The following is a 14296-nucleotide window of genomic DNA, read 5'->3' as shown; positions in this document are numbered from 1 at the left end:
GTTGTTCTCAGGACTGAAGTCAGAATCATAACTGCCACAGAGGGAAAAGGGAAGCTTTTCCCACTTTAATTGTTCATCTGTGTCAGAAAGTCCAGGATCCCTGAGATAGAAACCACTCTAGTAAGGTAGTAAACAGGTTTCTCCTAAAGGAAGATTGTTGCTGAATTATGCCTATTGCCCTGACCATCAGGTATGTACTTTGCATCTTCAAACCTGATGCTTGGAAGCACCAAGATATTTCAGTAATGGTTCATCATAAACCCAACATTCTCCATGTTTATGAAATAATCTTTTCTCCCACTGAATTTCCTTCTCTTTCCTTTCTTGGGATTCTGCTCTTTTATTCAAACCTGTGCTTTGCTTCAGTTGCTGATTTTTAAGTTGAAAGTGACATCCTTCCAAAGGCTGCAGGATTCATACTTGTTTTGATGTTCTAGCTTCTTCACTTTCTTCTTGATTACAGGCAACTTCTTGGTATCTACAAAGGATGTATTTTCCCCTGTTGCATATTTTGCATACATCACACTATTCCATTCCCCTTCGTTGAGCAGAAAGACTTCTTGTCATTAGGAGAAAAAATCTCAGCAGTAATTTTGTGCTTCTTACCCATATAGAAGGGTTTAGTGTGGAAGATGATATTTGCACTCTAGCCTGTTTGGAACAATTAATTTAACATTCTCCTCTTAATTCCACCCAGGATACTGTAAGGATAGACCTTCCATAGCCATTGGGGAATGTGAGAACATAATATTCATCATAGTCTAGACATGAGATACAGCCCTGCCCTATGTTGTGCACCTCAATCGACAGCCCAAGGAATTTTAATTTGGTCCAGACATGAGCACTGAATTTTATATTCTTGTTAAAATACTCAGCATAAAAGGCTGAAGTGGGTGGATGATGGGAAACCTGCTCAGCCATGAATGTTACACAGTTTTTGGAATCCCAGGGAACTGGTCCTTCTGAAACTAGTTTTGTGTTCTCTTCAGTATCATTTGGTAGTGTCTAGTGACATTGAAGAATCTCGCCCAAAATGGGATAGTATGGCCTTTTGTTAACTGATCCTTTCCTTCTTGCATGAAAGGTGGAGAGGTACCATTTCACAACCAGAATCATTCAATCCTTGTGATCCTTCTAGTCATTAATGGACACAAACAGGTCCCAGTCTGCATACATTTCTAAAAGAGATCTTCTTCCAAGAATAAACCTTGGAAGAACTACCTTAGTAAGATCCATCCCAAGCCTAACCTGTGAAAAGAGATGCATGATAATGCTTTTGTGCTCCTCCAAGGACCCTGCCTCCGCATCACCATCTCTACTATCATATGAATTGAAAACGTCAGCATCACTTGTTCCACTGGACGTGGAAGAATTAAGTGATTCTGTGGTATCTGGAAGTTTTAGACTATTTCCTGAGCTGCTGCTGATGTGATTACTTACAAATCTTGATTGAACAATTAAAGTTTTTTGATGACATGCTTCAAAACTGCAAAGAAGATGAACAGAGAAAGAAAATGGAAACTCTCAAAGAAACAACAAATAGCATGGTAGAATCAATTAAACACTGCGTTGTGTTACTGCAGATTGCTGAAGATGAGAGTAATGCAGAGAAGCATGCAGATGGAATGATAAGTACTATTAATCCTGTAGATGCAATCTATCAACCTAGTCCTTTGGAACCTGTGATCAGCACAATGCCTTCCCAGATTGTGTTACTTCCAGAACCTGTTGTGTAAGTCAAGACAGCAGCGTCCATCTTCCCTACCAATAGGACCTGTGTTGGCTACCTTGGGACAGCATCAGACTGTTACACCAAATAGTACAGGCAGTGGCCATTCACCACCGAGTAGCACTCTAACTTCTCCAAGCCAAGTGAACTTGTCTCCAAATACAGTCCCAGAGTTCTCTTACTCCAGCAGTGAAAATGAATTTTATGATGACAATGAATTCCATCAAACTGGCTCATCGCCAATGTGCTGGATAGATTCTTCTGAATCTGCCTCAGTCCTGACACAAAGGAGCTTGAATATTTCTTTTTAAATTTGTATCTTTTTTTTATTTATTTCAGTGGAATTATGTAGTTCTCCTTTTATTGATCTTTAACCTCCTTGGTTAGTGGTATTTCTAAGTATTTCATTTTTTGTCTCTATTGTAAACAGGGCTGTGTTATTCATTTGACTCTTAGCTAGAATATTATTGGTATATAGAAATTCAACCGATTTTGTACATTGGTTTTTTATCCTGAAACTTTGCTGAATGTGTTTATTAGTTCTAGAACTGTTTTTGCAGAGTTTTTAGGATTTTCTAGATATACTATAGAATCATATCATCAGTGAAAAGAGATAGTTTGACTTATCATATTTGGATGTCTCTTATTTATCTTGCCTGATTGTTATGGAGACCTAGACAGCCACAAAATAATAGTAAGAGGCTTCAAGACTCCATGGACAGTGTTAGACAGCATCGAGGCAGAAACCTAACAAATAAGTCCTGGACTTAAATTTGACACTCAACCAATTAGACCTGATGCTACTTTTCTTCGACCTATTGTATGGAATCAGTCTACCTCAGCTATGGTACAAATTTTGGTGAGCTTACCAATCTTTTTTTAGTTGTAAGATTGACAACAAAAGCCTGCCAATGCCCTCAACCATTTATTTCAGAAGACACAGACCACACAGTGCTTATATTAGAAATCATGCCCAGGAAATGATTTCTGAAAAATAATATTTTGATCAGATACATGTAAACAGATGATATGCAGAGCTGGCATGACTGGATCACAGAAGGCTGGAACAGTTGCAGAGGAAGTTAAATCAAAGTAAAATAATCAATTGTTTATGTTAGTACTGAATGGAAGTAACAGTATTAGAATTAAAGTTTTTCTCTTCATATTATATACAGATTGAGCAGTAGCTGACCGATAGTCTTAACCAATGAGTCAATTAATTGGGGATATTTATTCACACATTTTCAACTAAAACTTGTTGAATATCTCTCATATGTCAGAGGCAGTGTAGGCAGTAAGATATAGAGGTAATTAAGACCTAGTCATCTCTGTTTCGAGAACATGAATTTCTAGGGAAAAAATCAGATAGATTACAATTCAAGGTGAAATGTGTGAAAGTGAAGAACTGTACAAATTCTGTGTGGGCACACAGCAAAGGGGAAATTAACTGCATGAAGTCAGAAAAGGGTTCACAGAGAAGGCAGCATTTTAACCCAGCCCTATATAAATTGGCTTAGTGAAAGATAATGGGAGGTAGAGTTGAAGAGAATGGCAAAGGAGGAAAAGAATAGATGTTCTCGTCTTAGAGAATATCATGTACAAAAGCGTAGGGTGAGATAATTATAGGTTTTTTAGTGATAAATAGTAGTTTTCAGAAACAAATATAACTGGTCTTTCAGTTGAAATTGGAATTATAGGTGACTTGTTTTATCTTTTTATTTTCCCCTCTCTTTTTAATATTGACATGAACTACCTACAGAGTATGAATAGCCTTCCAAATCAGGCTCTAATCTACTTATGCAAACTTATATCTCTCCTTATCTGTTCTGAAATTACAGAGACACAGGCTCAAGCTGCATTTCTCAAGCATAAATGATTCTGTACCTCTCCTTTTCTGGGCTTTTGATGAGGAGAGAGGCTCTTTTATACCCTAATGCCATTGTTCTATTACTGATCTGGTTTCCCTCTTTGCATCAACTGATAACCTCTTGCTACTCCAACAACACATCTCTTGAAGTCTACTTATTCCTACTACTAGGTAAAATAGCTGTCTCCTATGAACGTAGATTTTTTGTAACATTGGTTGCCCATTGAACTTCTTGGCACACATAAAAAAATCAATTGACTATAAATATATTGGTTTATTTCTATAAAACGTTTCATAAATGGAAACGTTGCTATCCATATCTATTCTAATTTCAGTACCACAGTTGGGTTACTCTAGTTTTTGTAGTAAGTTTTGAAATTGGAAAGAAGTCTTCCAAATTTGTTCTTTTTCAAGATTAATATAGTCACTTTGGTTTCTTTGCATTTTCATATGAATTTGATAATAAGCTTGTCAATCCTTTTTAAAAAAAGTCAGGAGGATTTCTTATGCACAGTTCATGGGAATGTAAATAAATATAGCCATTATGAAAAACAGTATGAAGCGTTCCCCAAAAAATTGAAAATAGAATTACCATATGATCGAGAAATCACGTTACTCCATATATATCCAAAGGAAATGAAATCAGTATGTGGAAGATATACCTGAACTCCCAAGTTTACTGCAATGCAATTCACAATAGCCAAGATATGAAATCAATCTAAATGCCCATCTATAGATAGATAAAGAAAATATAATACATTTATACACACACATACACACCATGTGAATACTGAATTTAATACTGCTCATTCATAAAACAGAAGAAAATCAGGTCATTTGCAAAAATGTAGATAAAGCTAGAGGACATTAATGTCAAGTGAAAAAAGTCAAAGTCAGGCACAGAAAGACAAACAACCTCACTCATACATGGAATCTAAAAGAGTTAGTGTCATAGAATTATAGAATAGAATAGTTATCAGAGTCTGCAGAAGGGTGGGGGAACCAGGAGAGTGGGGTCAACAGGTATAAAGTTACAGTTGAATAGTAAGAATATGTTTTGGTGTTCTATATTGCACAATAAGGTAACTACAGCTAATAACAGTGCTATGTATATATCAACATAGCTAGAAAAGAAGATTTTGATTATCATCACAGAGAAATGATACATTTACAAAGTAATGGATATAATTATGCTGATTTAAGCATTATAAAATGTATACATGAATTGAAACATCACACTCTCCCTCCATAATATGTGCAATTATCTGTCAATTATAAAGGAATCATATTAATTTTAAAAATAAGGTGAAATTTTAGTAAGGACTGTGATTGATTTGGGGATAATTGCCATCTTTAATTTCTTTCAATGTGTTTTGTAGTTTGCATTGTACATATCTTGCACTTCTTTTGTTAAATTTTCTAGGTATTTTATTTACTTTGATTCTACTATAAGTAACATTGTTTTATAGTTTTTATTTTTAAATTAGTCATTGCTAGTGCAAAGAAATACACTATGCACAATTAATTTTTTACATACTGAACGTATATATAGCAACCATTTCAAATTATTTAGTATACTTAACAGTCATTTGTTTGGGGTTGGGGGAGGGTTTCTTTGGATGATGTAGCCATGAAAGTCTCTGATTGATTAGCTTAGTAATCAGCTAATGATTGAAAAGACATTTTCTTGAATGCCTAGAACCAATAAGTTTTCCAATCTTTTGCTAAGGGACCCTGTGTTGGGCATGACTTCAAGACCCAACCAGGCAATTGAAAAGTGTCCTTTGTTCTTCACCTTCTGCTTGCACCGAGGCTCTAGGTAGCCAGAAGTGAGAACTTAGTGCCTTCTCTGTTACTTCTTCATAGCATGCAGGAAGTCCTGAGCACGCATGCAGTCATACAAATATATATGGCCTTCTTTGTTTCCAGGAACATCTCAGAGCTTGCTCAAAGACAATATAAACACGTCACTTCCCAACTTTCCTCATCAAGTGTTTTGAATAGCCTGTTGTTGCCCCCAACTGTTATCCATTGCCCCAGGAAGCCACAAATGTAAACAACTTATTCTCATTATTTTTGAAATATATTCCTGAGTAAAAAGGATTTTTGTAGTATGTGAGATCATAGATCAAATAAAGACAGTCTTTTAAGTGGAGTTTTGTGAAGAGCTATAAAAGTGTCAGAGAATGACAATTATCTGAGAGTGAGACATTAAAAGATTTCCAGCCCCCTTTTATGCTCTCTGGAGGCTGCCATTCTGCTGGTTTGCAATTCTCACTATGATGGTGGGCTGTTGATTTTCAAGGCTACAGTGGAGCTGGAGATAGGAGAATAAGAGTATTTCAAGTTAAATGCTGTAAAACTCACTGTTCTTACCAAGTTTCAGTATTTTTCTTAATTAAATACTTCCTTAATTGCTGCAAGCCTTTGGTTAACTCCCAGAGTTCTTAAAATGTTTATCCTAACAATTTAGCAAAAATTCTCCTTTTTATAATATTATCTCCCTGATTTTTTAATATATTCTTTTGCTTGGATTCCTTTTGCTCTTTATGTATGTGTGCACATGTTTAAGTAATGTTTGGCAAATAAGAATCTTTAGTCAAGTTTCTTGAGTTTACTTTGGGAGAAAATTTGCACATTATTTCATAAAAAGTAAATTCCATTTACATTTTGTGTATGACAGATATGCTTGATTTAATTCTATTATATTGCTTTTATATCTGGCCTAATAATTTTTTTTGCATATTTTACTATGATAAAATATATGTGCCAAAATATTCATCACTTCAACCATTTGTAAGTATAAAATTCTGTTCATTAAATATCTTCACAATGCTGTGTAATCTTCACTATTTATATCCAAAAGATTTTCATCATTCCCCACAAAATTTTTGTAACCATTAAACAATCACTTTCTCTCTGGTTTCATAATGACTTTTCTATTTTCTGTCACTATGACTTTGACTACTCTAGGTAAGTCATACAAGAAGATTCATACAATATTTGTTATTTTTGTCTGGATTATTCCACTAAGCATAATGTTTTCAAAGTATATCCATGTTGTTGCATATATCAAAATTTTATTCATTTTTGTAGCTCAATAATATTCCATTGTATGTATATACATGTATTTTGTTTATCCATTAATATATTGCTGGACTCTTCAGTGATTTCCACTTTTTGACTATTGTTAAGAATGCTGGTATGAACTTAGGAATACAAATATGTTTGAGTTCCTTCTTTCAATACTTTTGGATACATATATAGAACTGGAATTGCAGAAATATATGTATTTCTGTATTTAATCTTTTGAGAAACCACCGAACTGCTTTCTGTTGTGGCGGTATCATTTCAAGTTTTCCTCAGGAAAACATGAATATTCTCATTTCTTCACATCCTTGCTAACACTTGCTATTTTTCATTTTTCAAAATTATTATAATCTTCATAATAGGTATGAAATGGTATTTCATTATGACTTTAATTTGGATTTCCCTAATGACTAATGGTGCTAATTTTTATTCATTTATTGGCATTTGTATATCTTTGGTAAAATGTTTGTTAAAGTCCTTTGCTTGTTTAGTTTTACTTTAATTGATAAATAATAACTGTATGTATTTATGGAGTGCAATGTAATGTTTTAGTGCGTGTATACATTATAGAATGATTAAGTCAGGCTGTAAACATAGTCATCAAGTCACATACTTTTTTAAAATGGTGTAGAGCGACAATTTAAAATCTACTACTCTCTTATCAGTTTTGAAATACACATGATATTACTATTAACTAAAGCCACTATACTGTTCAATAGACCTCAAACACCTATTCCTTCTATATGACTGAAAATATATATCCCTTCATCCATCTCTCTCCATTCCCCACTCTTCACCTCCATCCTCTGGTAATGATCATTCTAGTCTTTACCTCTATGAGTTCAAAATTTTTTAGATTACGCATATAAGTGGGATCATGCAGTATTTCTCATTCCATGCTCAGTTTATTTCAATTAGCATAATGTCCCCCAGATTCAGTCATATTGTTCCAAATGACAAAATTTCCTTCTTTTTTAAGGCTGAATACTATTCCATTGTGTATAGATACAACATTTTATTCACTTATTTGTTGATGAACACTTAGATTGACTCCATATCTTGACTATTATGAATTATATTTTTTTTCCTTTCTTTTTTTTTTTTTTTTTTTTTTTTGAGATGGAATTTTGCTCTTGTTGCCCAGGCTGGAGTGCAATGGTGTGATCCTGGCTCACCACAACCTCCGCCTCCTGAGTTCAAGCGATTCTCCTGCCTCAACCTCCCAAGTAGTTGGGATTACAGGCATGTGCAACCACACCTGGCTAATTTTGTATTTTTAGTAGAGACAGGGTTTCACCATGTTGACCAGGCTAGTCTCAAACTCCTGACTTCAGGTGATCCGCCTACCTCGACCTCCCAAAGTGCTGGGATTATAGGTGTGAGCCACTGCACCCAGCCCTTATGAATTATATTGTAATACACATAGCAGTGCAGCTATCTCTTCAACATGCTGATTTCAATATTTTTGAATTGCTGGATCAAATGTTAATATTATTTTCAGTATCTCTGTACTGTTTTTCATAATGGCTGTACTAATTTACATTGCCATCAACGATGTACAAGGTTTCCTTTTATCCACATCTTCAACACTTATCTGTCGTCTTTCTGGTAATAGCCATTCTAACAGATATGAGATGATATTACATTATTCTTTTAATTTGTAATTTCCTGATACTTTGTGATGTAGAGACTTTTTATGTTTCTGTCAATCATTTGCATGTCTCCTTTTGAAATATGTCTATTCAAGTTCTTTTCCCACTTTTTAATCAGCTTATTTCTTTCCTTGCTATTGAGTTTCTTAGGTTTTTTTTTTTTTTTTTTTTTGATATTAGGCCCTTATCAGATATATGTTTGTCAAATATATTCTCAAATTAAGGGGTCTTTTTCTTCACTCTTAATTGCTAAGTTTGCTGTGCTAAACCATTTTTAGTTTGATGTAATCCCATTTGTTGAGTTTGCTTCTCCATGATTTTAAGGTTAGATAAAAAAATAATTGCCTAGACTAATGTCATAGAGCATGTTCCCTGTTTTCTTCCACTAGTTGTATGTTGTCAGGTCTTACTAAGTATTTAATTCATTTTCAGTTTATTTTAGTATATGGTGTCACATAAGGATCCAATTTCATTTTTTGCATGTGGATATCCAATTTCTCTAACATTATTGAAAAGATCATCTATCTCTTCTTCTTCTTCGTTATTTATAGTCATGTCAAAAAATTTATTATCTACAAATGTATAGGTTTATTTCTAGACTCTGTTACATCAGTCTATGTGTTTTTATGTCAATATCATGCTGTTTTGTTTATTATAACTTTGTCTTATATTTTGACCTCAAGTAGTGTGATGCCTCTAGCTTTCTTCTTTTAGCTCTAGGTTGTGTATAGGGTCTTTTATTGTTGTAAATTTTAAGATTGTTTTTCCATTTCTGTGAAAAGTGTCATAGAAACTTGCTAGATATTCCATTAAATCTGTATATCACTTTGAGTAGTATGACTATTTTGATAATATTAATACTTCAAATCCATGAACACAGTATATTTTTCCACTTATTTGTGTCTTCAATTTCTTTTATCAATATTATATAGTTTTCAAATATATAGGTCTTTCACTTCATTGGTTATATTTCTTCCTAAGTATTTTAATATTTTTGATGCTATTGTAAATGGAATCACTTTTTTGTCAGATAGTTTATTGTTAGTATATAGAAATGCTACTGAATTTTGTATGATTTTGTATCCTGCAACTTTACTGAATTAATCAATTCTAAATAGTTTTTTGGTGGAGTCATTGGTGTTTTCTATATATTAGATCATACCATCAGCTAAAGGAAGACAACTTCCTTTTTTATTCTTGATTTTTTCTTCTTTTTTTGCCTAATCGTTCTGACTGTAACTTCCACTACAATGTTGAATTAGAGTGGAAAATGTGGGCATCCTTGTCTTGTCTCACACTTAAATGAAAAGCTTTCAGGTTTTCACTGTAGAATATGTTAGCTGTGGATTTGTCATATGTAGACTTTATGATGTTGATATACTTAATTTGTTTTGAGTTACACCATGAAAGGGTGTTGTTTTGTCAAATGTTTTATTTGCATCTGTTAGAATAAATGCATAGTTTTAGTCTTTAGTTTTATTAATATGTTGTATCACATTTATAGGCTTATGTATTACTTAAAAAAATAGATAAATTAAGAGTTTAATTGAGCAAAGGATGATTTGTAAATCAGGCAGCCACCAGAACTAGAACAGTTCCAGAGCAACTCTGGGGCTGCCACATGGTTGAATAACATTTACGAACACAAAGGGAAAGTGATGTACCAAAAATGGAAATGAGGCACAGTGGCCGTGACTGGCTGAAACTCACCTGCTGTGATTAGCTGAGATTCCACTCCTTGTTACAAGAATAGTTTGAAATCTCTTTACACACCCAGTTAGGTTATAGTTAAATATGTATGAAGAAGCCCTCTGGCCAAATGTATATGTAAGGAGGCAGCTTTAGGCTGAACTTAATTTAACAGTTGTTGAGTCACTTTTGCATTCCAGGGATAAATTCTGTTATATCATTGTGAATTTTTATGTGCTATTGAATTAATTTTTCTAGTATTTTGTTGAGAATTTTTACATGGATGTTTATTAGGGACATTGGCCTGTAATTTTCTTTTCTTGCAGTGTCCTTCCCTCATTTTGGTATCAGGGTAATGCTGGCCTTGTAAAATGAATTTGGAAGTATTCTATTTCCTTGAATCATTAGAAGAGTTTGATAAGTACTTGTATTTTTTCAGTATTTGGTAGCATTTAGAATTTGGTAGAATTTTCAATATTTGGTAGAATTTAGGCATGATATCATCTGGTCCTGAACTTTGCTTTGATAACAGACTTTTAAATTACTGATTCAATTTCCTTACTCATTATTGATTTGTTTAGATTTTATATGTCTTCACTGTCTTCATGATTCAGTTGTTTTTTTTTTGTTGTTGTTGTTGTTGTTGTTGTTGTTTTTTAAAGACAGGGTTTCACTCTGTCGCCCAGGCTGGATTGCAGTGGCCTAATATTGGCACACTGCAACCTCCGCCCCCCAGGTTCAAGCAATTCTCCCACCTCAGCCTCCTGAGTAGCTGGAATTACAGGCATGTGCTGCCATACCTAGCTAAGTTTTTGTATTTTTAGTAGAGTTGGGTTTCACCATGTTGGCCAGGCTGGTCTCGGACTCCTGACCTCAAGTGATCTGCCCACCTTGGCCTCCCAAAGTGCTGGGATCAAAGGTGTGAGCCACCACACCCCAGCATCATGATTCACTCTTGATAGGTTATATGTTTCTAGGAATGTATCATTTTCCTCTAGGTTATCCAGTTTGCGGCTTTAATTGTTCATTTTAGCCTCTTCTGATATTTTGTGTTTTCGTGGTAGCAATCTTTGTCCATTTTGACTGGGTCATTTGTTCTGTTTTTGTTGTTGAGTTGTAGGAGATTGTTATATATTTTGGGTGTTAAATGCTTATCAAATAAATAATTTGCAAATATTGTCTCACATTTAGTCTGTACGTAGGTAGTCTTCATTTTTATGATAGTGTATTTTGATGCACAAAAGTTTTTGTTTTTGATAAGGTCTAATTTGCCTATTTTTGAATTTGTTGCTTTGCCTGTGCTTTTTGGTGTCATATTCATATATATAGTTTCAGCTCTAAAGTTTAGGTCTTGGATCCATTTTTAGTTACATGGCAGTCAGTCTGCTTGACATCAGCAATTAGAAGCATCAATTCACAAGCAGAACATGGGACCCTGAGATTTGGAGGACAACATCTGTATTTTTCACCCTGGCTCCATCAAGCCATGGCAAATATGTGAATGCCATCCCCACAGCTGCCTTACAAGGGGATAAAGGATGAAGGATGGATAGCAATCATGTTAATGGTAGAAACGGACTGAAATTAACAGCAATATATAAGCAATGCTTTCCCCAGGAAGCTGCAAGTGTTCAAATAAGTTCCAGAATTCCAAAATAGTCACTTTAGAAAAGTTCTGCCAATATGATTACTGGTCAGGTGGAAATACAGATTCCTGATACTTGCTACTATACCATCTTCACTGACTTACTGTATATGTATTTGTGATGCATTTTTACTAAATATTCTAGATTTATTTTAATTGAAAATTTCTGTGGATATATCTGAGACCAGCCTACTTTGTATTCTTGTATTAATTATGTGGGTTGTGTGTACAACTCTCCCTGGAAAATAGCATTTCCTTTCAGTTATTTAAGTTCAGTTTTATGATTTTAAAAATTACTATAATTTCTTTTTCTACTTTTTTTTTATTCTGGAGTATTCCAGTATTACATATGTCATATCTCCAATGGCTATTTTTGCTTTTTTGTAATTCTATTTTCCTTCATTTGTTCATTTCATATGCAATCTCTATCTCCCTACCATGTTTTCTGTTGTACTTATTTTCCATTGAAATTCTTATATTTCATCTTTGTTTCTAAGAGGGCTTTTTTCCCTTTTATTTCTTATTTAAGTTTTCTCAGTTTCTGATTCACCTTTTTTTCCTGTCAGTTCTCACGTTAGGATGTCGGATGGTTTCTTCACTCAAGTTCTTATATTTACTTTTGTGTTCTCCATTCAGAGCTGCAATTGATGATTTATACTTATTAACATTGATTTAAATTTTCCTCTGCTTTATAGCAACATTTTTCATAACTATAAAGCAAAGGGAAAATACAGATGTAGATCTGTAAGTATATGGAAGATTTTGGTGTTTTATCACATATATTTTATCTTCTCTGGATTTCATCCTTTGATATTATAATTACTTAACATATGTTTCTTCTGTTTAGACAGGGCTCCTCTGCCTCGCAGAAACTTGCCAAGCATAGGAGGACTTCAGCCTCTAGTCCAGAGTTCTTCTGATCACCACCATCAAAATATATGTCTGTTTTTCAGGATGCCCTTACCTTAAGGTTCAAGATACCTCACTTTAAGGAGTATTTCTTTTACTGTTTGGGCACCTTTTATCTTTCCACATTTTTTTCTTTGCTGTTTCTCCTCCTCCTCTACACCTGCACTCAGTGTCAATAATCTTAATTATATCAATTCATCCTTCTAGCACCCTAGGTGTCTCTCTCTCTCTCTCTCTCTCTTTTTCCCCTTTCTTATTTGGCCACAAGATTCACTGACTCCTCTGTTCTCCAGAGTAATTGTTCTGTAATCCAAATTAGCTTCCCTACTTTCCTAGGTATTCAAGAAACCTCAAATTTCTGTCAATAACAGAACCCTCTTACAAGGTGATTGGCGACCATCTAATGTTACTTCAGCACAGTCTGTTGAATTCCCAATATCCCTAGTTCTAAGAAATCAATGAGGAGTTGAACTAGACAGACATTACTCTCCGTAAGAGAAAAGTTTTTTACAGATATCAAGTATTTCATGTTTTCCTACATTTTTATATTTTGACACAATATAGTAAAACAAAGATAAAATTAGAATAAAAAATAGACTTGAAAATAAAGTTTTTTACATTTACAATTTATCAACAAACTTAAGGAAACAGATCGACACAAAAATTTAAACACTGGAATTTTAAGCACGTGACTTAACACAAAATTATTTGAATTAGTAACAAATTGAAAACAAAATGGAAGACTAATAATGTAGGAAAGAACTTATGATGTATTGTTATGGGAAAATAATAGATTACAAAACAATATACATAACAGCCTCAGAATTTTATTAAATATATGCATCTTGAGTAATATATAAAAGTAAAAATGGTCCAGGATTACAGATGATTTTTATTATCCTCCCTATATTTTCTCAGTTTTATAATACATATATATCCCTCTTAAAAAACCTGAAAAATATTAAATATAAAACTACAATTATTTAAAGAACAATTTTTAAAATACTGTCATCATAGGCACTATGAAAAAAGACTGATATCTTGAATAGAACGAGAAAACAGATATTTAGAGTCACGTTTTCATTTATTATTTCATTTAAAAACAGGATGCACTGGGGAAAAACACTAATTTTCATATTCTCAGTCTACTCCATGGATAATGTACATACACATTTCCATAATGTAGAAATGGTAATAGCAATATGGAAATGGTTATATAAAACATGCCTGTCTTTTATATTTTAGGTAGATATATTATTTCCTTTCCTGTTCTTCATACATTTATACTTCCTTTCATTTATGTAGTATCCCGGCATAAAGTACATTGGGAGTTATTGCTGAAAGGCACATTCACCCTTAGGTGTTGTAAAGAGAGGCAAAGTAGGCACCAGATTGCAGATGCAGAGCAAAGCTACATAAAAGAGCAAAACGTGTGATTATGGTGTGCTGTTTAAAAGACTGGAGAGGAAATTCCATCTGGAGAATGGCAACCTGAAGATGCTATAGAAAGGGCAATCCCATGAGCTCAGCCCACTGTAAAATGTAAGACTTGAAAAGAGAAAACTACATATGAGCTTAACCAATTTAACTACAGAATCAAATAAAATGAGGGTAGTGTGTTATATTTTCAAAAGGGCTTGATGAATACTGTTTTTCTCTTTATTTATGTGAGAAAAAAATTTCAAACTAAAGAGCAGTTTCAGCATCTCTTCAGG

The 14296-nt window shown here is 33.8% G+C and overlaps 1 pseudogene; it reads right to left on the bottom strand.

Annotated features, from left to right (window-relative positions):
• Positions 1–207: 207 nt before the first annotated feature.
• LOC104682389 lies at positions 208–3669 on the bottom strand (annotated as a pseudogene).
• Between the last annotated feature and the right edge of the window lie 10627 nt (positions 3670–14296).

The sequence above is a fragment of the Rhinopithecus roxellana genome, chromosome 15 (genome assembly GCF_007565055.1).
Source record: "Rhinopithecus roxellana isolate Shanxi Qingling chromosome 15, ASM756505v1, whole genome shotgun sequence".
In the NCBI taxonomy this organism is placed as follows: domain Eukaryota; kingdom Metazoa; phylum Chordata; class Mammalia; order Primates; family Cercopithecidae; genus Rhinopithecus; species Rhinopithecus roxellana.
This window is presented reverse-complemented; position numbering and strand designations above follow the sequence as displayed.